The sequence below is a fragment of the Euprymna scolopes genome, chromosome 20, assembly GCF_053919585.1.
Source record: "Euprymna scolopes isolate OS-2025 chromosome 20, ASM5391958v1, whole genome shotgun sequence".
NCBI classification, from domain to species: Eukaryota; Metazoa; Mollusca; class Cephalopoda; order Sepiida; family Sepiolidae; genus Euprymna; species Euprymna scolopes.
The window spans coordinates 14,376,024-14,389,600 of NC_136501.1; positions in this window are offsets into that span (position 1 = coordinate 14,376,024).

Sequence of the window (13,577 nt, forward strand, 5' to 3'; positions counted from 1 at the left end):
GAATTAGCGTTAAACAAGCATAATATGGCTATAAAAAAGTTCAGAAAGCACGTAAACCGGAAATTGATTGATATTATACTGATACTAAAAGAAAAACAAAGCCGTGCCAATAATTTTGAACAAGGGTTTTTTGCAATTATGTTTGTTGTTCCTTTGTTATTTATTTTTTCTAAAATCCGATTGCTGCATCGGAAAGGCCAGTTAAAAATACATAATATACTTTGTTATTTTCTTTAATTTAATCCCTTTTTTAGAATTTATTAGACAAAATTTAACTTTTATTTTACCGTGCCAATAAATATGATCATCACTATATATATATATATATATATATATATATATATATATATATATATATATATATATATATATATATACTGTGTGTGCAAAATCAAGACTTCAAGACAAAGTGTTGATGGCAACGAAAAGTGTATTTCATTTTACGTTACAATTGTTTCAATATCCAGTTCTACAACTTCAAGCGTTATATCGTTTGAAAATTTAAAAAAAACAGCATTTCTTCAGACTTTATGAATAAACACACTTTTGGCAATGTAGCATTTTTGAAAAGAAAGAAAAAAAGAGGGGGGTCTCTAGCGGGAAAAACATGCGATAAACATTTACCTTGGTTGTGGTTACGGAAAAGCCCTCTTTTGTCTTTCTATTCAAAAAATGCTACATTGCCAAAAGTGTATTTATTCATAAAGTCTGAAGAAATACTGGTTTTTGAAAATTTTCAAACGATATAATGTTTGAAATTGTCTAACTGGGCATTGAAACAATTCTAACATAAAATGAAATACACTTTTCGTTGCCATCAACACCTTGTCTGTAAGTCTTGATTTTGCACACACAGTATATTGATGCTCAATTATGAAATGTGATAATTTTGTAGCTTAATCCTTAAGTCAACCTTTTTTGGCTTAAAACCTATTGGTATATGAAAATTTACTGAATTACACGAACTCAGTATATTACATGTAAGTCTATATATATATATATATATATATATATATATATATATATATATATATATATATATATATATATATGAAACATTTTGTCTCTTAATTATATTTCATTAAATAAAATAAACGGTTTTTGTCTATTAATTCTATTTTGGATCCTTTCCATCTTCCGAATAACCGTCTTTTAGTTAACAACACGTCAACACTTAAACAGACCAATAAAAAACGAAAACTTGAAATACTAGAAGCATCTATAAATATAAAAGCGAAAATGTATGTATGTATGTATGTGTTCGCTTTTTCTGTATGTCTATAAAAGGCTTTTTTCAGAGAAGCGGTCGGTCGCTTCACAACATTTTAAAACGTTTTATATCACATATAAATCGTAATATCTCACAGTTAACAACGAAGCTCGCTTGTCTATTTAATTTGCTTGATTTCGGGAAGATAAATATTCAACATTTGTCGCTCGCCGCATGTGGGTTAGTCTTTTTCCTATAACATCTTGAGAAAAATAAAAATCTCGCAGTAAAACTTGACCTCATTAACTCATTAAAACAGGCATCTGCAAAATCCAAGTAATTAAATAAATTCAAACGTTTTTCCGGTGGGACGTCGCACTTTTTTCTTTTTTTTTTTTCATACTTTAATTTACAACTTTGCCTCAAGGGTTCGGGTTCGATCCTCATACTTACTTTTCTTTTTAACCCCCCACCCCCACCCCGGAGTTTCCACACACACTTCCAAACACCCGGGCAACGCCGGGTACCCCTCGCTAGTTACTAATAAAAACTAAAAACCTAATATCAATAAAATAGATTTTACAGTTACATCATGAAAAGTTTGTAAAGTTATTTAAATAATTAAGCAATGAAATAAATAAATTACAAGGAATACTATATAGAACTTTTTTAAGTGTATAAGAAAGAAAAAATCCAACTTTACATCCTGAAATTAATTACCGTTTCAAACCATTTTCCTCCGAATAAGTGAAGTAATCTCCATTCATTATATTCTCGTCCCAGTTTTAATATTCTAAAAGATTTCAAACTTTCCATCACCAATCGCAACACGTTACTTTGAATCGCAATTTAAACTGAATTTCTCAGAGAAACTTCTGTTTATTTACCAATAATTAAAAAAACAACAATATTTACACACAGCTTTGTACTCAACAAGGACCTAAAAACTTTGGATAACATCTCTACTCCTCTGCCTCTAAGAACTTTCTCCTACTATAAATTTTCCTTATTGACATATTTTCATTTTTATTTTATTTCATTTTTCGCTTGATTTTTCATATTTTTATATTTATCTTTTATATCTTCTATATTTAATAACCTTGTATTTCTTCTATATTTAATAACCTTGTTTTTCTTATACCTTTATTATTTATCATTACTTTATAATTCTTACATTTTTTTTATAATTATTTATCCCATACTCCTCTGTATGTTTTCATCCCCTTATTGTTTATCCTGTCTTATTTACTTAAAAAATGTTTTCTATATTGTATCCCACATAATTTATCCCCACACATTTATTATTTTAAGAATGAACCTATTACTAATATATATATATATATATATATATATATATATATATATATATATATATATATATATATATATATATATATATATATATATATATACTAGCATGGGTGCCTCGCGTTGCCCGGATATTTGGAGATGTATGTTGAGCAAAAAAAAAAAAAGTGGTCAATTTTTTAAACTTTGACCCCTATTATGACCCCTTAATATTTACTGTTTTGGGCTCAAATTGAGTTATTAAGTTAGATCAATTTCCAATGTACTTATATCTAAAATTTCAAGTGTTTAGACCCAAAATTGCGGGAGGCGTTTGGTAGAGTTCTCAAAGGTAAAATCATTGAACTTTGACCCCGTAATCGCCAAGTTTCTAGCTGAAAACCGATCACATCGATTTTCCAAATCTCAGTACCCTGTATATCAAATTTTGAGTCTGTACACTTAAAATTGACAGAGTTATTGCGTAGTGAAATGTACACACACAGACACACCGATACACAGACACACACACACAGACACTTTCACTTTTATAGATATATGGACTAGCATTTCGGCCCGGCGTTGTTTGTGTGTTTCTGAGTGTGTGTCTGTGTGCGTGTTTGTGTGCGTGTCTGTGTCTGTGTTTGTGCATGTGTGTCTGTGTGTGGAGCCGAGCAATAAATCAGCATTTGTGATTCCTGGTACTTAATCAACCGTGTATTTGGATTTTCTCAAAATACTCAGAGCCTTTTATTTGTGTGTGTGTGTGTGTGTGTGTGTGTGTGTGTGTGTGTGTGTGTGTGTGTGTGTGTGTGTGTGTGTGTGTGTTATTTTTTTTTTTCTTTACTGTATACTTTATGTTCACGGCTGACTGCTGACGTAGGGCGTGGGGAGACAGCGTCATGTATTGATTTCAACAAACAACACGTTCGGCACTTGATCATTGAGTGTGGCTCTTCTTTTTGTGGAGACAACGTGTCAACGTTACGAACATGACATGGCCCAACTGTATCAGGTCAGGCTTCAGGCATTTCTGGGTGGCAACCGGTGCAGGTGAGATCAAGCATTACATAAGCCCTGCTTACTCCCCTGGAAAATCAGATGATGACGAGAGAAGAAAAGAAAACAAACATTATACTTCTATAAATGAATTAACGTACGTAGGTCTCACTACAGTATAATAATTTATATAATTTATCGAGAATTGGTTCTATAACAATAAATATGAAACCTTCATGAATTAATAGTATATTTAAGCGTATTTTACGACCGAACAATGTCGGACGGCCTGGTAGTCGGGTTTTATATATAAGTATGTTCTTATATTTTATGATACACTATATATATATATATATATATATATATATATATATATATATATATATATATATAGTGTATCATAAAATTGAGTATATCCTTCACATTTCTTCAAATATTTAAGAATATCTCTTCATGGGATAACACCGAAAAAAAGATTTTTCGACACAATGAGTCTTTCTGCACATATATAACAGAGTTGATTTATTTTCCCCTCAAAATAACTCAAAATGTAGCCATTAAAAGCTAAATCCCTTGCAACAAAAGTGAGTACACCCCTTACGAATGTTACATGTCACTAGGGTTATCATAGAGGGGCACCAAATTGACGTTTGGTGTATAATATAAAAGGGAAGGACCATAATTGTATTCGTTGTCATGGAATGATTATTATTAGAATGAAAGGAGATCATGCGTGTCATAAAAGAATTCCGTGTGCGTATGATCGTATAGTTTCATATGCGGTTGTGTGTGTTCATATCTAATTGTTCATATGCTTTTGTGTGTGTGTGTTACATGCATTTTCTTCGACATACCTTACTTCATGTGTCGTCGATGTTGATCCATCTGGAATTCATCTTCTCTTGGAGGGAGACTGGTACCTGTTAGACGAAGATTTATCACTCCAAGACGATGAATTGGTTTTATAGTTTTTTATTTTCCTTCCAGATGTCGACACAGAATATGGAAGTGAATCTTGCTTGCTTTGAACACGTCAGCGTCCCCCACCCCCAGTGAAGGGGAGGGAACAGCTATTAAGCCGTCCGTCTTCTTCAAAGTCCAAATCCAGTCTCACAGATATAGCCAACCTGACCACGTCACTCATACGTAATCTGGTCAGCTGACCCTCGGTTCTGGTAAACGTGTCTACACTCCACGTTTACTCACCTCTCTCTCTCTCTCTCTCTCTCTCTCTCTCTCTCTCTCTCTCTCTCTCTCTCTCAATCCATTCTGTAACACGAAAAGTTGTCAATATTAACATACAAGATGTTAACTCTCAATATTTTGTGTGACCATCATTATCCAAAACTGCCTTTACTCTCCTTGGCATAGAGTTTACCAAAGCTTCATATGTAGCCACTTGAATACTCGTCCACTATTCAATTACGATGTTGTGGAATTGGTGTATATTTGAGACTTTGCACACCTCCACCTTCTGCTTGAGGATTCCCCAAAGATGTTCGATTGGGTTCAAGTCTGGAAACATGGTTTACCAGTCCATCACTTTTACACCCAGCATCTTCAGTAAAGGAGTGGTTGTCTTGGATATGCGTTTTGGGTCATTGTCATCCTGGAACACTGCTCTACGGCCCAGTTCCTGGAGGGAGGGGATCATGCCCTCCTGCAGTATTTGACAGTACATGCTGGAGTTCATGTTTCCCTCATTGAAATGTAACTCTCCAATACCTGCAGAACTCATGAAGACCCAGACCATGACATTCCCACCACCATGCTTGATTGTAAGCATGACACAGTTATCTTTGTACTCCTCAAATTAGTGTGCATGGCTGTCACCCCAGGAGGAAGCCTCTTCTGAAGGCAATACAAAAGAAAGCCCGCAAACAGTTTGTTGAAGATATGTCAACAAAGCTCATAGATTAGTGGAACCATGCTCTATGGTCTGATGAGACGAAATTTAATTTTTTTAGTTCTGATGGCCTTAATCATGTGTGGCGGCGACCAGGTGAGGTATACAAAGATAAAATATATAAAAAGTTACTGCAAAAAATATAAAAGTTTATATTTTTTCTTTATTCATTTTTATTGTGTGACGTGTAGGAATAGAAAATGTCTTTTGAAAAAACTTTTTTTTTTTTCAATTACAAAATTTTCGAGAGTACCTTTGGTCTTCCTCAATGCAATGAGCGTTTACAGGAAAGAGGTAGTAAGAGGAGAATGTGTAGCCAATGAGAAGATGCCGCGTAGGTCTTATATGTACTATACTTACGCACATGCACACATGCGCATAATATATATATTAAAAAAAACACTAAATAAAAAGGAACGCGCATTGCATTTCATATACGTATCTAACATTTTGAATTCCAACGATAATATTTATTCCAAAAGAGAACACATCATAATGACGTCCTATGTTTTAAAAAATTAACGGTTATCAGTTGTTTGGAAAAGGAGAGACGCTATTATATTTTGAATGCCAACGGCTAATTTTTTCGTTCGAAAAAGCAAAAAAAACAAAACGTAGTTTTCACCATTACAAACACTTTAACTATATTTTGAAAAAGAAAAAAGACGAAACGCTGATGAATATGTAAATAATTTTGGCTTGATCATTTTTTTTCATATATATACAAATATATGCATGAATATATATATATATATATATATATATATATATATATATATATATATATATATATATGCATATACATATACATATGCATACACACACTTACATACATATACATACGTCCATTTACATTTACATGATCTACACACATATACATATACGCTTATGAACATATATATACACACACATACATACATCTACATATATAAATAAACATATGTAGGGAGAGAGGGTGAGAGAGAGAGAGAGAGCAAGAGAGAGGAGGAGGGATCGATATGCAGGTATGCGGGAAAGAAAAGGATAAAGGTTACTGACCAGACCTAATATATGTATACGAGGTGCCTTAAATAAGTTTCCAAACATTTTTGTATAGGTATTTAAAAGTGTCGTAGATTCTTGAAAATTCAGTATGTTATTGCTATATATAAGAGGAATGACCAATTTTTATGATTTCAGGTGCATTGCAGCCGGAGAACATTACTTCGAAGGAGACTAGAATTTTATAATAAAAGTGCGCATATAAGTATAAAGTATATACAGGAATATTAAGAAGTGAAAAACTTAGAGAAAATCTAAGGATTTGGAAAAGACACGTTGCCAAAGAAGAAAGACAAAAGTTCCCTCCAACGTGCACATGCATCCTCAGGCCATATATATATATATATATATATATATATATATATATATATATATATATATATATATATATATACTTTAGGTACTTTGGACAATGTCAAAACATTGTTAATTCACTGCCCGCATAGCAGCAGCCGTATAGCGCAATGGTTAGAAGCTCCGACCTTCGTTCGGGTTTCGATCCTAACTTGAGGAAGTTGCTTGTCTAGCTGCACTGATGAGCTGTGAAACAGCGAAACAGTACTGTGTGTGGATGACTAAAATGCTCCCTATCTTAGGTGATATACAAATTACCATTAGCGTATGAAGTGATGCTCTTTGTGTAAACAAATTGAGCTTAGGTACTTTGGACAATGTAAAAAAAATTGTTAATTCACTGCCCGCATAGCAGCAGCCGTATAGAAGCTCCGACTGTCGTTTTGGGCGATCAGGTTTCGATCCTGGCTTGAGGTAGTTGCTTGTCTAGCCGCACTGATGAGCTGTGAAACAGCGAAACAGTACTGTATGTGGATGATTATATATATATATATATATATATATATATATATATATAAGTCGAATTTTCATAAAAACTGTTTAACCTCATTAAATTTTTAAGATTATTGTAAAAATTATTCAATATTTTTTAATTATTACAAAAATCTTACGTTTCATTCCAGAAAATTCAATATAAAAAAAAACAAGTCAAAAACCAGGATGATTTCTTTTTCTTTTGTGTTCAAAACAGAAAAGTTGGTCGATTTATTAGGGTTTCTTTAGTAAATTGATACAACTTTTGTTTTGTGTGTTCAATTCATTAAGAAATAAAGTATATATATATATATATATATATATATATATATATATATATATATTCGGCTTTTTCAACTACATATGAATTATGAAAGTCTGTTAAAAAAAAAGTTGTATTGTTAAGAGCCATTGTTTTTGTTTACAAAGAGAAGGTCTCTTTTTTTTTTTTTTGCAATTTCAGCATTAACTCATTTATCATTTTGAGACCTGCTCATTCGGGTTCTCACCTGAAGATCTTGGAGACTATTTTCGTTCATTTGAAGAGACTCGAAGGTGTGTGTATATATATATATATATGTGTGTGTGTGTGTGTGTGTGTGTGTGTGTGTGTGTGTGTGTGTGTGTGTGTGTGTGTGTGTGTGTGTGCCATACCAGCAGTAATATATGGTTGAAAATGGAGAGTCGTAGGAGATGCAGAATCGATCCTTAAGATGCAAGAAAATGGAAAAGCAAGTCTTGATCGACACCCAAAGCATTAATGACTTAATTAAGAACCTCCTGTAAAATAGAGGAAACTGGTTTCAGAAGAAATTCATAATCTTGAGGAAGCCAAACGCATTGCTACAGCTGTAGTCCAAAATAAACAAGGGGCATAGATTAAGTGGGGGGGGGGCTGTCAAAAACAGGGAAATCACAAGGCTCGATCGCAAATACATGGAGCCTAAAAAAGTTTTCTTATAAAAGCAGCTACGATATCTTACCAACACTAATTAACCTTCATACCTGGGGATTAACTACATCCGATTGATGCAAAGAATATGGGAAAACTGCCAATCTCAAACATATTCTCATTGGATGCGTGTATACGTTAAGAAGCTACACCTGGAGACACAATGATGTATTGATGATTGTTGCGGAAGCTGTGAAGATATATTGTGTGACTGCCAATAATTTTCAAAATTTCACCAGTAGAGCAATTTATTTCGTTAAAGAAGGAAATAGTTCAAAATCTTTATATAAAAAAGGCAGAGATTGTCATTGTTTGATGGCTAGACTGGCATGTTGCATTAGACTTAGAATGTTGCCTCATATTTCCAACTGAAATAACGTTAACAGGTCAGCGTCCGGATATCGTCATTTGGTCAATTAATTTGAAAAAAAAAAAGGTTTTGTCATTGAATTAACAGTTTCATTTGAAGAAAGTTTTGACTGGGCACACCAACGCAAGTTGGAAATATATGAAGATCTACAAGAAGAATGTATCTGAATGGCTGGAAAACCATTGTATTTTCTATCCAAGTTGGATGCCGGTTTTATTACCAACTCAACCTCCATGTTCTTGGATGGAACACGTGTGTAAAAGAGACTCTTTACGCATCATCGACCGAATATTGTAGTGTTGTGTAATGCTTTGACACCTATACCTGAATGACAAAATTTAAAAGCCAGTATCGACGACTGCAGAGTTAAGGCTATTATGTAGACAGTTAGACACGGTAGTCAATTGTCTAACCAATACTGTAGCATCAAGAGTTTAATTATAACCTGAATTGATAAACAGAACAAGTGGAAAAACAGAGTGACTTTGAAAATGGCGAGATGAACATCATTTCCTGTTCATCCATTTACCATATTTGGACTTGTAACTTTTATCCATTATGTTTGAATTGTGTGTGCATGTCTTTTAATAAACGTATATCGTTATGTAACAGTGAAATGTTTCATTGTTTGCTCATAAGTGTTGCGTTTCTTTCCTTATGAACTGCTACAAACCCAACGTGAAGGCTGGACTCCCTGCGGTAAGATATTTTATGTTATATTAATCTAACGCATTCCACGATGTAACAAATTGGTCTTTCTCCGTCAGACAAGAAAAATACATAAGGAAAAGACAAGACTGCATCATCTATCTGCATCAGCGTGGATATGGTAATCCCAGAGAATGACAATAACTCAACAAAGTGTGGTGGGTTTGTGAGATACTGCTGGGGTGCTCTGGGCTAGTAGTAATGATGCTTCGGCCCCGAAACTATGTCTGAATCCAGAGTCATCATCTGATAAAGGCATTATTGGAAGCAATGCTGCTGTAAAAGCAACATGGTCGGATCACCGGCGACTAAACTGGTTCCCCCATCAAACTTGTTTGGTGAGGAGTGTGGCTAGTCTCCCTGAAGGATTAAAAACAAGATCTTCCAAAGGGCGAATGAACCCTTTTTCGGGGTCAGCGGCCAACTAGCACCATGTGTGTTTGTGTGCATGCATGTGTGTGTTGGGGTGGAGAGGGCTCCCGTAAGCCGTGGTGAAGACAACCTTTCTAGGAGAAGCAAATTTCTGATTTAAAAAACCATAAAGTGGGAGACCAGTATCCGCATTAAGCTGATCTGCAGTTTAACTTGTTGCTGGCTATCTTGCTCTTGCTTGTTGCTGGATCTCAACATTTTGAACCGAGAGAGAGACTTAGCTGTCATACAAAGCTAAGACTCTGTAACATCATCTGTATATAGACACTCCCTCAGGCATTTGTCTATTAAAATGGTCCTGTGGCGATGGAAGTCATTTTGGAGCTCATGGACGTGTATAAGGGAGTGACACTCGTCTAACAAGACCTTGCAATCATCATATATATGTATGTATATATATATATATATATATATATATATATATATATATATATTTGTGTGTATATATGTGTGCATGTGTGTGCGTGTGTGTGTGTGCATAAACATATATGTGTATATGTATGTCTATATTGGCATACCAACCGTCATCATCATCGTCATGAACGTTGAGGATTTGTGCCGTTATGGACGTATCTTGAATTCAAAAGTTGTACAAGCCGCGAAGCGAATGTCTGTCTCTTCTACGTGCTGTGTGTATTTGGATTGCTTTACTTTTTTATTCATATTAAATTTACTTATTCGTACCAACCATCGTCACCGTCGTCATGAACGCTCCTTCATGTATATTCTACATGTACGTTTATGTGTACGCGTATATATGCATATATACGTACATGCGTATATGTATGCGTGTATGTGTGTATGTGCATGTTGGCATGTGTGTATGTGTACTTGCATATGTATGTTTGCGTGCATCTGTATGTATGCATGGATATGTACGTACATGTGTTTATTTCCATGTGTATGTGGGGTGGAGAGGGCTCCCATGAGCTGTGATGTAGGCAACTACTCTAGGAGAAGCAAACCTATGATTTAAAATACCATAAAGTGGAAGACCAGTACTCGCATTAAGCTGGTCTGCAATTTAACTTATTGCTGGCTATCTTACTCTTGCTTGTTGCTGGATCTTTACATTTTGGACCGAGAAAGCGATTTAGCTGTCGTAAAAAGCTAAAACTCTGTAACATCATCTTTATATAGATACTCCCTCAGACATTTGTCTATAAAAATAATCCTGTGGCGATGGAAAAGTTGTGACGCGTGTAGGCCTGAAATGCTGGAAGCATGTAATAATTGATCGTCCATCATTATATATATGTATGTATGTATGTATGTATGTATGTATGTATGTATGCATGTTTATATATGTACATGTGCATGTATATGTATGCATATCTAGGTGTGTATATATATACATACATATACATACGTATATATGTATGTGTGTATATATGTTTATGTGTGTTTGTATGTATATATGTATATATATGTTTGTGTGTGTATGTATATGTATGTGTATATATGTATACATATATATGTATGTGTATAAATGCATATATATGTATGTGTATGTACATGTAGGTAAATGTATGTGTAGGTATGTATATGTGCATATATATGTTCGCATTTGTATGTGCATATGTATATGTGTGTATGTATTTGTATATGTGTGTATATATGTATATGTGCATGTAAATGTATATGTGTATGTATGCATGTGTGTATGTATATGTATATATATGTATGAGTATGTACGTGTATTATGTATTGTCTATGCATGTATGCATATATGTATATATGTGTGTATGTTTATAGATATGTATGTGTATATGTGTATGTGTATGTATGTGTATATATGTATGTATCCGTGTATGTAATATATGTGTGTATACCAATGACCGTCTTCAGTGTCATGTCTGCTTGAGCGTGTGAATTCGCTGGCAGGTCTAAAAAAGTCATTTTCGGGCTAATGGACTTTCAGTGTCTGAGGGAATGGTACTCGTCTGACAGGACGTTGCAATCATCATTAGCGTTGGGACGATTAATCGGAATCGAGAATCGGAAAAATCGGAAATTTTGGGCGCATCAGAATCAGTATTGGAATTGGAAACATTTTTGGATGCTAAAAACGATTCTAATAATTGTCTTCTTATTTTATTTTATTTTGTTTAAAACAAAATCTTCCGCGACTAGTAGTAACGATAAAACATAAATATTTATTTATTTTTTTTTTTTTTTTACACAGTGGTCACCACTTATCAAGGCCCGGAAGCCACTCAGGGATAAGGGTTATTGCAAGTACATTACGTTAGTGTGGAGATTTGATGAAGTGTTTACTTAAGGGGGCGGTTCATTAGGAATTTGTTAACGTTGGACTTGAAGACATCCAAGTTGTAGTCCGGTGGGAAGCAAGCAGACGGAACAGAGTTCCACAGGCGTGCAGTTCTAAGAAAGAAGCTTTGTTCATGGAATCCACGTTTTGATTTAGGCACAGATAAAGAGTGGGGGAAATTTTTCACAGTGGATTCGGCTAGACGGGTGTTAATCGTAAAAGATTTGCGAGGGGGGACCAGAGATTGGAGTTCAGACGAACTGTGTTTTTATTGATTTGAAATTAACAGTAAAACTATAATGTATGGCTTATCCCTCACTTATTAATCTCACCTGTCTGTTTAAATGTATGTATGTATGTATGTATGTATGTATGTATGTATGTTGACATTGTTTTTGCACTAACCTAATATATATATATATATATATATATATATATATATATATATATATATAGTGAATGAATGACAAAAACTATATTCATAAATTCATGATGCTGACCATCTTATTACTTATTCCTTTAATTCAGTTGCCATTTACAATTCTTGTAATAAATTATTTATTCACTATATTGCTCTGTAATTATATTTAGCTTCTTAAAAAAGGATTGGTGTATATCATAAGAAAATATATTTCTACAGAAATATGTAAGTATGTATACATATGCATATATATGTATATGTGTATCTATATATGTATATATATATATATATATATATATATATATATATATATATACTAAATGACGCACTTCGAAAACGCAATCTTCTCAGATCAAAAAAATAAACCCACTATCTATGCCCGATATGTCGATGCATATTCATTGCAGCCGAATCCATACAAAACATTAAAAAACTCAAACTAAACCTAGAAACACACGCCACTGTCAAATTTACACATGAACCAAACATAAATAACAAAATACTATTTCTCAACGTATTAGTAGATTCAAGCAACCCCGCTAAATACATAACATCAACATACTAAGGAAATAAAAAGAATAACGCAATACTCTTAATTTACCATAGCAAATGCCGATAAAAATATAAAACTACACTTACAATAAGTTGGATTCACCGCTCATACAATATAGCATCAATCAGACAAATATTTTACAAAGAACTAACAAACATAAAACAAACCCTAATAAATAATAATTTTCCCAATAAAATCTAACAAAAACGACACCATCAAAGTATACTATAAAAACCAACTACACACTAACTACAAAACTGATGTCAAAATAATAACAAACCTAATCAAAAGATACACATGACCCACTGACCAAAATAGAAAAGATCAAACTAATAATATATTATACTAAATTTAAAACTTCAAATTTAATAATTAAAGACAATAATATTATTAACACTACACTAAACCAAACGAAAGTAGTGTATCAATTTATTTGCCCCTTCGCAGAATGTCTCCGAACCCACTCTAAAAACACATACCATGCATATATAGGCCAAACCACAACACTCTCCCGACGATTTACCTATCATTTAGCTCACAATAGTGCCATAAAACAACACCTAACCTCCCACGATAAAAACCTACAGTTGTTCGATAT